Here is a 15,752-nt window from a genome sequence, read left to right on the forward strand (position 1 = left end):
TTACTGCAAGAATCCTTACAATAAATATCTGAACCTGAATTTACGATTTTGTTGCTATTCATTTGTGGTTTCAACCACCTTTCTGTTCCTAATGCTACCTGGGAATTATAACCTTCAATAAGTGATACTAATTCTGAGCCATTACCAAGGAATCTCTTGCAGTTAAGTAATATCATATTAACCTCATAGATTTCCTTGTACATAAATGTAATTCAGCAAGAACATCTTCAGTTCCATATCTTCAAGGTAGAATTCAATTAAGGCATTGCATTCTTCTCATGCTTCACTGTTTAAGAATAATTGACTGGCTGAAATCGGAAACAGTGAAGAAAATCCAGAAAGCAGTTTCTTGTGATATGTAAACTTTGTTATAAAACTACTCTTCAAGACCCTCAATACTACTCTTCAAGACCCCCTCATTGTTGCCTCTTCTGGTCACCACCCTTCAGCCTCATTGTCTTATTCTCTGAATTTTGAATATACTTTACGTATACCATCAGTACCCTGATTCTTGTTGCATTTTTATCTTTTTATAGTCATGCGTTTTGGGATATTGACTTTCAGGCATTTCCCCAAAAACTTGTGTTTATGTATTATTACATTTAGTATCTTAAAGGCAACATTCCCATGCATTTTAGTTAGTTCTCATTATTTCATTTCAACAACTGTCGTTTGCTTTATTCCTATTGTATCCCAAGGGGGATCCCATCCACTACACATAGGCTTACTCTCTTAACTCGCCTTCCCTAGTCAAGGTTTATATCCTGTTTCATTCCTTGCTTATTTTTATTGCATCTGGCACTGTGTGGATGCAAAATGCTGACATACATGTGCACATTGTTGTCCTCTTGCTTTTATCATTTTAATCATAAGTTTTTTACGACAATATGTTTTGCTCTGTAAAACTAGTCTATATATGGGTGGTGATCCTAAGAGTTAGCACCATTCTCCTACCCCACCTCACCACCCATTGTCTTATTGTTCAATTTTTAGATATATTTTTATATATCATCCGTACCCACTGTTTTAGTTGTATTTTTATCTCATAACTCTTTAGTCTGATGTACTCTTGTCACACTGACGTTTAGACATTTTTGCCAATTCCGCATGTTTGTATGCTATTATATATACACTCCTGGAAATTGAAATAAGAACACCGTGAATTCATTGTCCCAGGAAGGGGAAACTTTATTGACACATTCCTGGGGTCAGATACATCACATGATCACACTGACAGAACCACAGGCACATAGACACAGGCAACAGAGCATGCACAATGTCGGCACTAGTACAGTGTATATCCACCTTTCGCAGTAATGCAGGCTACTATTCTCCCATGGAGACGAATGTAGAGATGCTGGATGTAGTCCTGTGGAACGGCTTGCCATGCCATTTCCACCTGGCGCCTCAGTTGGACCAGCGTTCGTGCTGGACGTGCAGACCGCATGAGACGACGCTTCATCCAGTCCCAAACATGCTCAATGGGGGACAGATCCGGAGATCTTGCTGGCCAGGGTAGTTGACTTACACCTTCTAGAGCACGTTGGGTGGCACGGGATACATGCGGACGTGCATTGTCCTGTTGGAACAGCAAGTTCCCTTGCCGGTCTAGGAATGGTGGAACGATGGGTTCGATGACGGTTTGGATGTACCGTGCACTATTCAGTGTCCCCTCGACGATCACCAGAGATGTACGGCCAGTGTAGGAGATCGATCCCCACACCATGATGCCGGGTGTTGGCCCTGTGTGCCTCGGTCGTATGCAGTCCTGATTGTGGCGCTCACCTGCACGACGCCAAACACGCATACGACCATCATTGGCACCAAAGCAGAAGCGACTCTCATCGCTGAAGACGACACGTCTCCATTCGTCCCTCCACTCACGCCTGTCGCGACACCACTGGAGGCGCGCTGCACGATGTTGGGGCGTGAGCGGGACCGTAGCCCATCTTCATGGAGACGGTTGCGAATGGTCCTCGCCGATACCCCAGGAGCAACAGTGTCCCTAATTTGCTGGGAAGTGGCGGTGCGGTCCCCTACGGCACTGCGTAGGATCCTACGGTCTTGGCGTGCATCCGTGCATCCGTGCATCGCTGCGGTCCGGTCCCAGGTCGACAGGCACGTGCACCTTCCGCCGACAACTGGCGACAACATCGATGTACTGTGGAGACCTCATGCCCCATGTGTTGAGCAATTCGGCGGTACGTCCACCCGGCCTCCCGCATGCCCACTATACGCCCTCGCTCAAAGTCCGTCAACTGCACATACGGTTCACGTCCACGCTGTCGCGGCATGCTACCAGTGTTAAAGACTGCGATGGAGCTCCGTATGCCACAGCAAACTGGCTGACACTGACGGCGGCGATGCACAAATGCTGCGCAGCTAGCGCCATTCGACGGCCAACACCGCGGTTCCTGGTGTGTCCGCTGTGCCGTGCGTGTGATCATTGCTTGTACAGCCCTCTCACAGTGTCTGGAGCAAGTATGGTGGGTCTGACACAACGGTGTCAATGTGTTCTTTTTTCCATTTCCAGGAGTGTATGTTACTAGAAGTAAATCTTGTGTTTGTGTAATGATATGTCCAATGTAGTTACATGATTTATGTTTGACTGTTTTTGCTATGATGTGTTATTATGTTTTCAGACACACTTGAGAATGTGCACTGCCTGAAACTGGTGGAAAAATGTCATTCTTCAGCTGTTATTATATTGATTGAACAGTCTATGAGTGTATTTCCGGTTCACAGTGTCCAGTGGGCACAGTATTTCAGAGATTAGACATGTTGCCTTCCTCAGTTGTGCACCTGACAATGGCGCATATTTGATCACCAATGCGCCCTTTGGATACTATGAACTGGTAGCACACCCGTGGATTGTTCAATCAACAAATATGCCAGGATAAACTGAAGAACCACGTTGCTTTATTGTTCTTATTACTTATAGTTCTATATTTTAGCAGTATTTGTGAACCACACTTTTGTAAGTGGACGGTCCAGTCAACCCCTCATTCCCACTCTTTTGTGGCTATTTGCTTTGGTTCCTCACTTCATTGGATCCTACATCAGTCACTTCTGATGCTGCGGTCAACTGGCTTCTGGGCAGTCTTCAATAGTCACTTTCATGTTGTGCTGTTCAGTAGGGCACTGTGGTTGATGGTCCTACATGTGAGTTGAGTTACTTATTTATTTACATTATTGATGAGTCCATTTCTGTCTAGAATGCTCCCCAAGGTAAGCTTTTTTGTTGCAGTCCAATGCGTTTGTCTGACATGGGTGTGATCCCCCATGACTGATTGGTTGATTGATTGATTTAGAGGATGGGACCAAACAGCAAGGTCAGCGGTCCCATCAGATAAGAGAAAGAAGTATGGGAAAGGAAATCGGCCGTGCCCTTTCAAAGGAACCATCCCAGCATTTGCCTGAAGCGATTTAGGGAAATCACGAAAAGTATAAGTCAGGATGGTCGGACATGGATTTGTACAGTTGTCCTCCCGAATTTGAGTCCAGTGTGCTAACCACTGCACCACATGGCTTGGTCCCACATGACTGACTGTCCCAAATGCCACACATTTGAGTTCCTATAACTATGTGATTGCACCACTTCCACAACTTTAGTATGTCAGCCCCATAGTACTCATACATTAGTAGTCATTCCTCTTGTTCACAGTTGGTGGCACCTGAAGCTTTAAGCTTCGGAACTATTCGTGGAGTAAATTAAGAAAATTACTGACAACTGAAGTGGATTTTTATGCTATAAATATGCTACTCGGTTGCTTATGTTCACCTGATCAAATATTTTGTATGTTACCATGTTGATTGGGCTCTTAACAATGAGTATACAGAATGAAATTTTCACTCTGCAGTGGAGTGTGCGCTGATATGAAACTTCCTGGCAGATTATAACTGTGTGCTGGACTGAAACTTGAACTCGGGACCTTTGCCTTTTGCGGGCAAGTGCTCTACCATCTGACCTACCCAGGCACGACAGTCATGCTTGGGTAGCTCAGATGGTAAAATAATTGCCCACGAAAGGCAAAGGTCCCAAGTTCGAGTCTCAATCTGGCACACGGTTTTAATCTGCCAGGAAGTTTCAAATTAGCGCACACTCTGCTGCAGAGTGAAAATTTCTTTCTGGAAATACCCCCATGCTGTGGCTAAGCCACATCTCCACAATATCCTTTCTTCTAGGAGTGCTAGTTCTGCAAGATCTGCAGAAGACCTTCTGTGAAGTTTGGAAGGTAGGAGATAAGTTACTGGCAGTACTGATGCTGTGAGGACTGGTCGTGAGTTGTGTTTGGGTAACTCAGATGGTGCCCATGAAAGCAAATGTCCCGAGTTCGAGTCACAGTCTGGCACACAGTTTTAATCTGCCAGGAAGTTTCAATGGTATATACGTGTGTACAACAATCAGGCAGTTCTGTTCAATTTGTGATTTCACTGTGTAAGGATAGACTTGTAGTTTTGAAAGAAGAAGATCAGATAAATATGTTAAAAGTATAATTCGAATGATGGATAATGACATGGATGGAAATGAATATGCAATATCCTATGTATTTTATGCTGAAAAGAGATCCTGTATGAGCTACCAGTAGCATTAATATTAAGGATGTGGTAAACTAAGACATTTTGGGAAGGACTGTCACCAGCGAGGAATAAGCAGACAGTCACGGACACATCATCAAATAGATAGTCATGGTAGTTGACATCATGGGCAAAGTCAACAGCATTGGGGGGTTAACAACAGGTGGTCATAAAAGACAATAAGGTTCTCAACAGAACAGGAATGGCATGAGCAGCTTTATAATTGCAGGCTACAACAATAGGAAATATATATTACTTATTTATCCAGTTTATGATGACATGATTTCAACTGCAACAAAAAATGTATTTTACATCAAAGATAGGGATAAAAATTTGATTTGCTGTGCTAAAGTAACAGAAAAACATAAAATTGCATCTCTAGGCAATACCTGATAAGTTTTTGATAAAGACAACAACTTACTTGTGATTGATATGAAAGAGGATAGGGTGCACAAACTGACAAGTAGAATTTATAAGAAAGAGATCAATATAAATAGTGTGAACAGGCAAAATGGCATCACACTTGGACAGTTAAATTTTGACAATTTGAATAAGTAGTGTAAACATTATTTAGCAGATACATTACCAACAGATTTCGAATCAGAGTTTATGAAGCGTAAAGTTTGTATTGAAAATAAAATGCAGAATTTACCTTTTGAAAACAATAAAAGCAAAGCAGATGAAACAAAAGAGATTATTCATGCTGATTTAAATAGGCCTCACAACTCTCAGTCTGCATAGATAAAGATATTTTCTGACATCTAATGATAACTAGCCTTTTCCCTGTGTTTTCTTTGTGAAAGTGTTTGGCTTATATATTGCACATATCTCCTCCACCCCCTCTCTATATCCACCTCCTCCTCTTCCCCCTATCTCTCTGTCTACCTCATCCTTCCTCCTCTAATTGTCCATCTCCTCCTCATACTCTCTGTATCTCCATCTCTTCCTTCCTCCCTCTCTTTGTCCACCACCTCTCTTACCACTATCTGGCCATACTTTCCTCCCTCCTCCCTCTGTCCCAATCATCATTCTACTCTCTCTGTCTATCTCTCTCTTTCAAACTCTTTCTTTCTCACCTGCCCACTATTCCTCTACACTTTCTACTTGCCTTCGTGCATCTCCCCCTCCTCCCCTTTCTCTCTGTCCATCTCCTCCTCCCACTCTCTGTCTGTCCTTTCCTCACCCCTCTCTCTGTCCATCTCCTCTGCTCCCTCCCTCTCTGTCCACCTCAACGTTCCTTACACTCCCTCTGTCCACCCCTCCTCCCCTTTCTCTCTGTCCATCTGATAATCATACTCTCTCCTTATCCCCCTCCTCCTCCTCCTCTCCCTGTCCTACACCTCCTCCTCCATATTTTCTCCGTCCACCTCATCCTCCCCCTCTCTCCTTATCCAACTTCTCCTGCCCCCTTTCCCTCTTCACCTCCTGATTCCCACTTCTCTTTTTTCATCTTCTCCTACCCCCTTCTCTCTGTCCATCCCCTTCTGCTCCCTCTTCCTGTCCATCTCCTCCTTCCTCCATCTTGCTGCCTATCTCTTCCTCCCCCCCCCCCCCCCAACTCTCCATCTCCACCTCTTCCTTCTCTCTTTGTCTGTCTTATAAGCAATATAGCTGTAATTATTTGTACAACGCAATACACCTTTCGCTATTACAATATTTTGTAACAATGGTAATGCAATTTTTTTGAATATGAGATTTTCGGTTTATTGCAATGTTTAGGGACCAATATTTTTATGAAATGTTTATTTACCTCCTTTTTTCTGAATGTTTATAAAAAACTAACTGCTCATTCAAACTAAACTAAATACAGTAATTATTTTATGTAAGCTATTCCAAATATTACCGTATATACTCGAATAATCCGCGCATGTTTTTTCCCGAATTTTAGGACGAAAAACTGGGGTGTGCGGGTTATTCGAAACATTGTTGGTACTGCTCCGCCTCCAACAATACATCCCATTATACTACTGCATTTTTGCGGCCTCAGTCTGTGACGCATCAGTAGCACGTTAGGAGAGAAGTATTAACGTCTTCAAACTTGTTCATTATGGCTACAAGTTCTCGTTATCGCTGGTACACTGCTAAAGAAAAAGTGAAAATTATCGAAGAAGCCGAGAATATTGGAAACAGTGCAGCAGGAAGAAAGTACAACGTGAGTGAGAGTTGTATTCGCGACTCGCGAAGAAATAAAACGCAGCTTCAAGAAACTAATAGTAATCGCCGTGCATTTTGCGGCCAAAAAGCGAAACATACGGACCTCGAGAAAAGGCTCTGCTATTATGTAGATGAGAAGCGACAATACGGATGCGCGGTGACGAGTGAAATGTGCCAACTTAAAGCATTGTCTTTAGCCAAAGAACTAGGCATTACCAGTTTCAAAGCTAGCCGGGGCTGGCTATCAAGATTTTTCAACCGAAATGGTTTAGGATTCTGGAGGAAAACTACTATCGCTCCGCGGCTTCCAGACGATTACGAGGAAAAAATAGAGAATTTTCATCGTTATGTGAGAAATCTGCGCCGTAAACAGTCCTATATATTATGGTAAACTGGTAATGCGGATCAAACGCCAGTCTATTTTGAGATGCCGTTCGACAACACAGTGAATAGCAAAGGAGAATCCAGCATCATGATACGAACTGGCGGCAGTGAGAAACAAAAATATACGGTGATGTGTGTAACTGGCGATGGACGAAAGCTACCTCCTTATTTGATATTTAAAAGGAAAACTATTCCGAAAATATCAGCAAAACGCATACTGGTATTAGTGAGAGCGGATCCGAAAGGGCGGATGGACAATGAACTTATAATTGACTGGGTGACACATGCTTGGCAACGTCGTCCTGGTGCGTTACTGAATTTACGCAACATGTTGGTCATGGACAGCTTCCGCGGACATACAGCTAAGGAAGTGCGAGACAAATTAAAAAAGGGAAAACTGACTTGGTCATTATCCCTGGAGGCCTAACATCCGTCCTACAACCACTAGATGTATGTATAAATCGACCATTCAAAGCTGCACTTAAACAGCGATATACGCAATGGATGGCAGATGAAAACCATAAGTTCACACCTAGTGGAAAAATCAAAGTGCCGAATTTGTCCCAGATTTGTGAATGGGTGAAAAGTGCATTGGGCTCCATTAAGCAACTACTGGTGGAAAAATCCTTCAAAAAATGTGGAATCGCAAATTCGCAGGATGGAACAGAAGACGACAATGATTCTCCCGCTAGTGATGACGATGAAAGTGATGAATAGAGTGGTAAGAGAGAAAAAATACCGGTATTGACTAAAATATTTTATTGCACATACCGTATTAACAAATTCTTAAAGAAGATAATTCACATATCTTTTTTTGCTATTGTAGGTTCGCGTAGAGTCCCGGCTATCGGTGATAATGTTTCCCGTCTGATGGGCCAGCCGGGCAGCTGCATGCCGCTGGCAGCCCGCCCGCCAGCTGGCCAGCTGCATGCCGCTGAATCGGTTTCGTTTTAACGATGTATCAACCTGTACAGCAGCGCTGCTTCAAACCAGTAGTTATTATACATACTTTTGAACACATCATAACGTTGGAACAATTTTTTTGTAAATAAAACAAATTGAAGCAAAACATATTTTTTCCCTCTTCCTCAAAATTAGGGTGCGCGGGTTATTCGAGGGCGCGAATACAGATGTAAAGCTTTTGCATTTTTGATTTATGTTTTTCTCTGGCTAACAGTAGCTGAGAGTTGGATGTGAGCAGTGATGCAGAGAAGTCAAAACGTAACTTGTCGCTGTTTCATGAAGCATGAAAAAACTGTTTTGTGGTTATCTGAAAGTGAAGAATACTGGTACATATGAAAGTTACTTGAACTGGTATTTAATTTATGGGACCAGGATATGAATAGCTTTATATGGAATAAACTGTCCCCACTAATACCTGCACATACATATATTTCGACAATTATCATACACTTGCACACAGTACAAGGTATAAGAACAGACTGGCTTAACATGACAGCTCGGATGAGCGACCTGTGTCCCAAAGATTAATGTTGTCTATGGTCGATATGACCTATCAACGCCCCACGGACCCCCCCCCCCCTCGCTCCCCAAAGTATGGAGTACCTCATGGACCATGTGGGCATCGACGCTGTTGGTGGTCGTACGAACTGGTAGACGCACGCCCAGGACCTCCACCCCTACCAGGGTGGCGTACGGAGGCGGAGCGACAGGAGGCAGGCTGTCGATAAGCCAGCGAGGACGGTCGATGCAGCAGCCAGCCTGAGGTGGGATGAATGGCGGGGTGTGGGTGTGGCAAGTCTGGATGCTAATCGAACCGTCTGGTGAGATGAAGGTGCGAATTGTCATCAGGTCGCACTCAAGAGGGAGGGTGAGGCTATGCACAATGGTGACATTTAACTGGTCGTTGGGTGGCGGGGCCGTGGTGTCTGTGAGTAGAATGAGAACTCGGTCGTCGAGAGTGACAATTGAAATGTTGTCCACGTGGTGGGGGTTCGTTGCAGAGCAGGGTGTCTATGGGAAAGGGCGTCTCTGTAGTCGCTGAGGAAGCAGCAAAACCCACACAGGGGGTGCAGGGTGACGTGTCTGAGAAACCCGCAAAAGGCGACAGTGAGGCATCGGGTGAACAAAATGGCATGGTGGACTGAGGAGAAACATTGTCGGACTCCATGGTGGGAGGGAGACTGGTGGGAGAGTCATTAGGAGAATCAGACTGAGGCAGCATAGGGACGTTGGGGCCACAAATGCTGGTTTGAGTTGGTGTAACGAAACAGTTCGCATACTGTCTTTGATAATGATGTCAAAAGAGGACTGCAAAAGGGCCGAGATAAGGTGGTTGCAGAGGCTGTTGGACTGAATCGGCTCTCAGCATTACAAGGGAGCAAGTGTTGTTTAGAGTGGTTGGCACGTACGTGTCTGTTAGGGAATGGCTGACAGGTGTGTGCAGGCTTACGAGTTTAAAGTGGGTGCGCATGCGACTTTTTTTTTGGGGGGGGGGGTGTTCAGGTACTTTCAGGTACTTGAGGCTGAATGAGTTCCTTGAAAGTCGGTCTTGAAAGTTGAATGTAGGCCGAGCAGTACCCATGGAAGTGCTTCGGATCAGAGACAGTTGTGGCACATGAGTGCCATTTTTAGTGTGTGGTGCCACCGCTCCACTAACCCATTGCTTTGTGGGTGGTAGGCTGTGGTGTTAATTTTCTTTATGCCACAGACGTTACATAAAATGGTGAACGGGAAGACTCAAACTGCCAACCCTGGTTGGTGGTGATGGTGGTCGGACAACCGAACCTAGCGATCCATGAGGAGATAAACCCCTTGGCCACAGTGTTAGCAGTGATGTTAGGTAAGGGGACTGCCTCTACCCAGCAGGACGTGTGGTCAATTGTGGATAGAATGTATCTGTGGCCCTCCAGCAGTGGAAAAGGACTGATAATATCGATATGTACATGACAAAATCGTCCTGCAGGGATTTCGAACTTTCCCAGTGGTGGGGTGGTGTGGCAGCCGATTTTGAGGCGTTGGCAGGGGACGAACTGCATGCCCAGGTCTGACAGTCCCGATTTATATATTTCCAAACGAAACGCTTGGAGACGAACTATTTAGTGGCACGGATGCCAGGGTAAGCGAGATTATGCAGGGCGTTGAAGGCCTGCCGGTGCAGGGAGGGGGGGGGGAGGGGGAATAAGGGGCGTAAGGTACCGGTAGGAGAGTCGCACCACACCACAATGCTGGGGAATTTAGCGTTAGTAAACACAAGGGGTGTTTGAGGGTCTGTGAGGAGAGTTTGATATTCCTTGTCGGGGGCGTGTAGGGTGGCCAGGTGGATAAGTCAATGATGCGTAAAATAGTATTGATCAGCAAAAAAAAAAAAAAAAAATCTGCGGCGATGTCCATGCCTTTGATGTAGCGAATGTCAGTTGTGAATTGAGAGACTAGATCAAAATGACGGAAACGCTGAGGGGGTGGGTCCTCGGGGGGGTTACAGAAAGCGTCTGCGAGTGGTTAGTGATCCATGAGGATGAAGAACGAGTGACCCTCCACGTCGGGGCAGAAGTGTTTGACGGCCTCGTAGACCACAAGGAGTTCTCTATCAAAAGCAGAGTATTTATTCTGAGCTGTTGATAGTTTTTTAGAGAAGAAATGAAGAGGGGAAACCATGCCTGCCTTGCGTTGCTGTAGTACCACTCCCACTGCGATGTCACTGGCATCCGTAGTGATGAACAACGCGGCCGAGGGGTCAGGGTGGGCGATTGTCACAGCATGAGCTAAAGAACATTGACAGCCTCCAGCATAGGTGCAGTTCATCGAACGGGTTGGAGTCCTTACCCAACAGTGAGTCTGTCAGTGGGGCGTGCACGGCGGCGGCAGAAGGCAGGTCATGACGGTAGTAATTTATTGTGCCCAAGAAATGTAAGAGTTCTTTGTAATTTGCTGGGGGCGACAGTGAAGTGATTGTTTGCACACGAGATTTGGGAGACTGTATACCATCGTTGGAGACACTGTAACCCAAGAAAGTGACAGAGGGCTGATGCAACTGGAATTTTACTTTGTTGACCTTGACACCGTTGGAGTTCAATGTCTGGAGGACCATGGATAAATGATTTTCATATTCTTCAGCTGACTTGCTGAAAATGAGTATGTTGTCCAGATATGCGAAGCAAAACTCGAACTGTCATAAGATGGAGTCAATGAAACGCTGCCACATTTATGTCTCGTTTTTTTAGGCCAAATGGCATGCAGTTGTATTGGAAGAAACCAAGCGGCGTGATATTAGGTGTTTTAGGGATGTCATCTGGCGCTACGGAACCTGGTGGTAGGGACGTTTACAGTCAGGAGCACTGAAGATTGTAGCGCCCGTTAACATATGAGTGAAATCATTTATGTTAGGCACAGGGTAATTGTCCATGACAGTACAAGCGTTTAAACGTCTGTAGTTGCCACACATTCAGGAAGAACCGTCATATTTGAGGACGAGGTGGATCGGTGAAGACCAGTTGCTGTCCGACGGTTTCAGGATACCTGCCCCCAAAAGTTCGTTAATTTGCTGCCAGAAGGCCGGCGTGGCAGACAAAAGTGGAGCTGTGGGAGAGGCGAGCAGCTGAGCAATAGGAACCGGGGCTCCCTGAGAGTGTGGAGGGAGGGCAGGGGGGGTTTGTAACTCGTGTGACAAAAGTGTGAGTTTTCTGTGCACGTTGAAAACATGCCCCATGGGGTCAAACTATAAATTACTGGTGGAATTGTGGAAGATCGCTGCCCTTGGAAGGCGAAAGGCCGCAAGATGTACTCGAACCCAAGTGGTCGAAAAGTTGATCAGTAGGTCTGGGGGGTGAGCAAGGAGAATTTTGCACATGAAAATGTCCATTGTTAGTTTGAAAATGAGGCAAAACCCGAACAGATCGCATATGATAGTGGCTGGGTGTGTTTTGCACAAATGGTGGCATTGCACACAGCACGACGTAACTGTTGTTGCGGCCCGTTGAGAGTCAAAGTACGTGTGTGAATGTAGATCGCTTTGAACATTGTACGATCTATTGGTAGGTACACAGTTCTGAATATTATCCACTTCATACTTCACATGTTGGCGAGCACAGTCCGGCGACACGTCGGCGTTTGGGTGCTGGCAAGATAATTGGCACTTCTTGGCATTATCGCCGAAAATCTTGTGGTACCAGCAGTATGGATGAGCCGGTTGCGATTGTGGTGGTGACTGCGGCAGTGGAGGAGGCTTGTCCTCATTGATTTGTTACGGCATATATACCAGCATGTACGGTGCTTGGGTGATCCCGGAGTGCTCGGGCGGTGGAGAGAGTGAGCAGATACTATCAGGCAATGTAGAAAGCGTGGAGGTGGAGCAAGCCCTCCCTCTGCCAGCAGATGGCTGGTAAGCAGGAGCAGTTGTGCCAACTATTGTTTGAGTTAACAGTGTTGCACTCGACCATTGTAGAACAAGAAAGTTTGAGGTTAACGTGGTTGGAGATTGTGAATCACTATGGAATAATGGAGAGCCAGCCATTGGCAAAGGATTTAAGGGGCCCGGTGGTCATACTTAGGCTTCCAAATCTTTGAACAAAGCATTCGGTGAGGTGGCCATGGTAGCGTGCACATAACCTGTTGAGTTACAACATGCGGCGTGGAAGACGTAGAAACTTCGGGGTCACCAGTATGGGAACAGGCTTAGAATAGCAATATATGCAATAAACTTCCCCACTAATATCTGCACATACATATATTTGACAATTATCATACACTTGAACACAGTGCAAGGTATAAGAACAGACTGATTTAACATGGTGGCTCGGATGAGAGACCTGAGTCCCAAAGATTAATGTAGTCTATGGTCGACATGACCTATCGACACCACAAATTTTAAAGAAGCTGTATTCATACCTGAAATATGTCATTTTGAGAGCACAACTCATCTACATTATTGACAACTTTACTGAATGAAGGAATTGCACCACAACATTGAGACCAGGAGGAAGATAACTCATTATTGTTAAGCTCTTCCAAGATCCAGGAACCCTATTGATGAGATCATATTCCATTTATTTTCAATGTAATGAGCAACAATATAATAACCAACAACAACAATATCCATAGAGACAAACAGAAAGATGAGTATTGTTTTCAACTACTGACTTTTCACAATAAGTAGAGTTAATGAATTAGATCTTGGACCCATGTCTTGTAATTGACCTTAATCAATTCTATATCTGGCAAGCAGTAACAGAATTGTGACTGTACTTTTGTTATGACAGTTATTTAACAATTTTTCATTCATAGGCAGGACAGAGTTCCATTACAATCTCTTCCTCCCCTCCTCTCTCCCTGTGTATTCACTTCTGCCCCATCTCTTTGCCCATCCCCCCCTTTATCCATCTCACTCTTCCCCCAGCCTTGCTCGTTCACACATGTATCCCCTACAAGGCAATCTTCCACTACTCTATAAATCGTTTTCTTGCCCCTGATGCGTGGGCTGTCCTGCAAAGCAGATCAATAAGACAGGCTGATATTACTCTAACACAACAGTGCTCTCATGTAGGGCAGCCAACATGTCAGACGCTGGAAAACCATTTATTGCCCCTGATATTTAGGCTTCCCTTCAAAGCAAGTCGATAAGGCAGGCCAAAACTATTCCCAGACAACACTCCTATTCTTAAGGGCAGCCTGTACAGCAGGGGCTGAAAAAAACACTTTTACACTGTATCTACACTTCAATTAGAGCTATGAGGTTGATAATACTTCGCCAAATTTGGCTGAAATAGATCCAGAACTTTAGGAGGAGGATATTTATACATACTGCTGCTTTATATATATACTTGCCTTTTTCCCTGGCTTTTCCTGCATATGTGTTGGTCACAATATGTCCCACACCTCATCCCTCCTTTCTGTTTCTACCTCTTCCTCCATCACTCTGCCCACCTCATCGTCCCACCTCTGTCCATCACCTCCTCTCTGCTGCCTCTGTCTCTTCATCAACTGCTTCTCCCTCTCTGACTATCTCCTCTTCTCCTCTTTCTGTACATCTCCTTCTCCCCTCTCTCTGTCCATCTCCTCCTCACCCCACTCGTAGTCCATTTCCTCTGCCCCTTCTCCATAGTGTCCAAATTCTCCTCCTACACTCTCTCTGTCTGTCTCTTCCTCCTCCACATTCTGTCCCACTCCTCACCCTGCCTCTGTCCTTACCCTCCTTCCCCCTTCTCTCCATACATTCTCCCCTGCCTGCCTCCCTCTCTCCCTGTCCATCCTTCCAACCAGGTTGATACTACTCCAACACAACACACCTGTCACACTGGCAGACTACATGTTGGAGGCTGGAAAACCATTTCTTGGCACCGACGTATCAGCTGCCCTGCGAAACAGGTCAGACAGGCAGCTGATACTTTTTCTACACAATATATTTGTCATGCAGGGCACGTTATATGTCTGGCACTGGGGAGAAAAAAAAATTGCCATTATCTCCTGAGTGCTGATACTTGTAAGGCTTACTGTTTCTGGCCAGATTTGGTTGAAATTGGGAGATCTCTCACATACACACACGACACACAAAAAACACACACACACACACACACACACACACACACACACACACACACACACACACATGCAAACCACACCATGGCTTTGTTCGTGGAAATGTAATGTTCGACACATATGAGAAATGTCCATGAAAATAAAGTCTGCCGGAGCCATGACGGACACTTTTATATGATATCTGGCAACACTAGTGTGTAGCTTGGCTACCTCCTCAATCCCCACCTCCTCTCCTCACTGGCCAGCCAGTCATGATGGAACACCCCCTCGCTTCTCCTGCCAGATGCGGCTTGTGTGCAGCGATCCATTTTTTAAGTCTCATCTTCAGTTATGTGAAGTCTATAAGCCATAGTATATGGACGTCAAAAACATGTGAAAGTGGGTCAGAGGATACAAGGACAAACATCCATGATGAACGGCGATTTGGTCGGCCTTTGGTTTTGACCAAAACAATTGCAAAAGTTAAGACTAACATGCTTCAAGATCATCTTGTGACAGTTCATGAGTAGTGTGAACAAATCCCTGAAGTCAGTAAGAGTATAGTTGACAAGATTTTGACCAAACAATTGCATTGTTGCAAGGTGTGTGCAAGGTGGGTACCCAAAATGCTCACCGAAAATCATAAATGGTAATGTGTTGAAGCAGCTCGTAGATTCCTGAGGCACTATGCAGAATAGGGTGAGGAATTCTTGGATCAAATTTTCACTGGTGATGAAACCTGGGTACACCACATGAGAGATGAAACTGAGGAAAAGTCTCATCAGTGGTGGCATTCGGATTCACCAAACAAACATTGTTTACTAGCAAAGTACCTCCAGTGTGTTCTGGGACAGAAAAGATGTTTTGTTGTGCACGTTTATGCCTACCAACACAACAATAAATGTTTCTTGCTACCGTGAGACTTTAAAACAACTTTCTTGTGCTGTTCAAAATTGAAGGAGGGGAATGTTGACAAAGGGATGCATTTTCATCATGACAAGGTTGGTCCCCCTACTGCACATGCAACATCCATTCTCTTGACCCAGTTTGGATGAGGTATCCTCACTCATCCCCCCCCCCCCCCCTACTGCCCAGACTTAGCACCTAGTGATTTTCATCTCTTTCCTGAGTTGAAGTCACAGCAAGATGGAACACATCTCCAG

This window comes from Schistocerca gregaria, chromosome 6 (genome assembly GCF_023897955.1).
Source record: "Schistocerca gregaria isolate iqSchGreg1 chromosome 6, iqSchGreg1.2, whole genome shotgun sequence".
In the NCBI taxonomy this organism is placed as follows: domain Eukaryota; kingdom Metazoa; phylum Arthropoda; class Insecta; order Orthoptera; family Acrididae; genus Schistocerca; species Schistocerca gregaria.